The 2,824-nt window shown below is 48.9% G+C and overlaps 1 long non-coding RNA gene across 3 annotated transcripts in view; it reads right to left on the bottom strand.

Moving 5' to 3' along the window:
• Window positions 1–2,824, bottom strand: part of Meg3 (maternally expressed 3) — a 30,734-nt gene that overhangs the window by 13,090 nt on the left and 14,820 nt on the right. For all 3 annotated transcript variants that reach the window (NR_027652.1, NR_027651.2, NR_003633.3), the window contains one exon: window positions 320–403. This is a non-coding gene — a long non-coding RNA (maternally expressed 3). The remainder of the gene's footprint in view (window positions 1–319; window positions 404–2,824) is intronic.

Below are 2,824 nucleotides of genomic sequence, written 5' to 3'. Positions count from 1 at the left end.
CTAGTCAGTACAAGAGCCAGAGGGAGAGTCCGCAATGAAAGGCCCATTCATTTGGAAAAGTGAAAAAGAAGAAATTCTTTTGGGGTCCCACACTTGAAGCAGCCTATAGAATTCTTTTGAGACAGAGACAACACTAGGCGGATGGAGGCTCCCATCTTACAACACAAGCACCGGGTCAACCCTCGACTTGGCTCACTGGGCAACACCCCCCACCCCCCTGCCCGCCTCCATCTGCACAGACTGCAGCTCGCCTGACAGGGTACTTGGAACCCCCACCCAATCAGCCATTACGTATGCTCTCTGTTCTCTAGCCACTTACGATTTACAGTTGGAGGGTCCTGGGGGCAGGTGTCTGTGTCCGTGTGTCCAGGGTCCCACGCAGGATTCCAGATGATGGCTTTGGCTAAAAATCAGAAAGCTTGCAGTCACGGGATAGAATCCCACCCAGGAAAGCAAGTACCAGGAGGGGGCTGGCAAAGAAGGCAGCAAGTATGGCTAAAAGCACCTATGAAAGTCACAAGTATGGCTTAAAGCAGGGACTCTCAAGTTCAACAAATTTGAAATCCACGGAGATAACGCACTCATTCCATGCTCACCCCTACCAGCTACCTAAGAGGGGATGGGGCATGTACCAAAAGCCTTGGTATTAGCCTGCATGGTGGGCTAAGGGCTGCTAAGTGTAAGCTAAGCTTTAGAGATTCTGTAACTATAAAATGCAAACTGATACCTATGTGGGTAGCCCTGAGAACAAGAGCTCTGAGAACATCCTGAAGGTAGGGCACAGGTTGTGCCCTGGACAAGTCAGTGGGCCAGCAAGACTCAGCATGGGCCAAGCTGGCCAGAGGGCCACACAACAGAGGTCAGGATTCCAGGATGTGGGCTATGCTACAACCATAGGGTTTTCAGTGGGCAGTGTCTTAAATAACCATTGAACACACACACACACATACATACCCACACAAAGGATGACAGGTGACTCCCTACGGTACCCGTGCAGTCACTTCTGTGCTAACCATATCACAGGAGTGTAACAGACCCAACAGAACACCAGTATACCAAGTCTTTACAAGTCCAGGGTTTATCTCAAACATGAGGTAAAACTGTGAGACTCACATCACTAGACAACTACCAAGGCCCACAAAAAGTACAATGTAGTGGCAGCCTCCTAGCATGGACTCCATTCTACTAACCATGCGTCAGGATCGTACTATGGCAGGACAATAAATGAGCTATGTGTATACGACGTGCCAATGAAGGGGCAAGGGCGTTTCTGTATACTTTTTTATTTTAATTTTACTTTTGAAATAGGCTCTTCTGTAGCCCGGACTGGCCTCAAATCTGCTATGTCATAGAGACTAAAGCTGAGCTTCTGGCCCTCTTGCCTTACCTCCCAAGTGCTGTGATGACAGGCATACATGCACCACTGCCTATGAGTTTGATTTTGGTGCTGGGGACTGGACCCTAAGGCTTCTTACCTGCTAGGCAAGCATGGAGCTACATCCCCAACCCCCATAGTCACTGCCCTGATTGTTCTACAAACTCAAACTGCTTGAGAAGAAAATAAAATAAAATGACTGTTCAAAAACATGTTTTAAATGAGTTGATTTTTAAAATGTGTTATTAGCATCTGGTTATGGTCAAACTAGGTGGCAAAGAGGAGAGTCTGCTGTGTCTGGAAGTGAGGGTCAGGATGGGAGCAGGAGAATAAACCCCTTTAAGTGACATGCAGGGAAACAGGAGACCCAGAGGAATTAATGGGAGGCTGGGGACACTCCTGAGAGATAGACAATGAGGGGGACTTTAGTGTGATGGGCTCTAGGATGTTATAGACTGGGATGCACAGAACCACGGGACCTGAAAAACACCTAGCGCAGGCTGCCAGATACCTGCCCTGCTGGCTCTCCAGAGACTCTCTACCCTATCCTTACTTCATCCTCTACAGACAGGTTTCTCCACCTATACCCTCCATTGCCAGGTAGCTCTCTGACTGAGGTACCCCCAAACCCTTCCAGGTCACAGTTAGGACACACCTCTTATTTCCAAGCCTCCTGCAAATCCCTTCTCTGGCCTGTGTTCCCAAACCCAACTGCTTGATTCTGTATCTTAAAAATAAGTGTTCACAGGACAACCAGAAGATGTGGGTGACCCAAGCACTCGGTCATCTTATAGCTCAGAACTACCTAACTGCATAGTGAATACCCCTCTCCCCATGACCCCTGAAGGCTATGGTGGCCACTCATCACAACCATGGTCTCTGGGTGACTCCAGACCAAGAACACACAGCAAGACCAAAGACGCTGCTGTTTCTTTGCAGGAACCTGAGCTGGGGGCTTTCACTCGTCCACTCCTGTTTTCCCCTATTTTGTTTTTAATGGCAGGGAGGTAATCAGAAGCAGCCCAGGGCATCTGGGTTTTTTCCTGCCTCTCCTCCAGGCCCCTGTGGACCCTAGGCGCGCCTGACTGTCCTTAATGAACTCGGCATGCAGACCCCAGGCTGCTACGCTAGCACGTAACCCTGGCAAAGTCGTGCCTTGGTTTAAAAGCTGCATGTACCAGCTCCAGATCTGCGTGATGTATTAATAACGCAGTGCGGGGTTGGAATCTTAACAAATGTCAGAAAAGCTGCAGAGATGACTCACTGCAGCCAAAGGAAAAAACAAGATTTTATAGAGTCCGCAGGAACCACTGTCACAAACGTTTGATGGAAGACCTTGTAAATCCATGTCCTGAGCTCATGCTACGAATACAAAACAAGGGTGGGCGTAGTCAATGCAGCCCCCACAGCTCACCAGGATAAGAACATCTAACTCTGCATCCTGAGATA

The sequence above is a fragment of the Mus musculus genome, chromosome 12, assembly GCF_000001635.26.
Source record: "Mus musculus strain C57BL/6J chromosome 12, GRCm38.p6 C57BL/6J".
NCBI lineage: Eukaryota > Metazoa > Chordata > Mammalia > Rodentia > Muridae > Mus > Mus musculus.
This window is presented reverse-complemented; position numbering and strand designations above follow the sequence as displayed.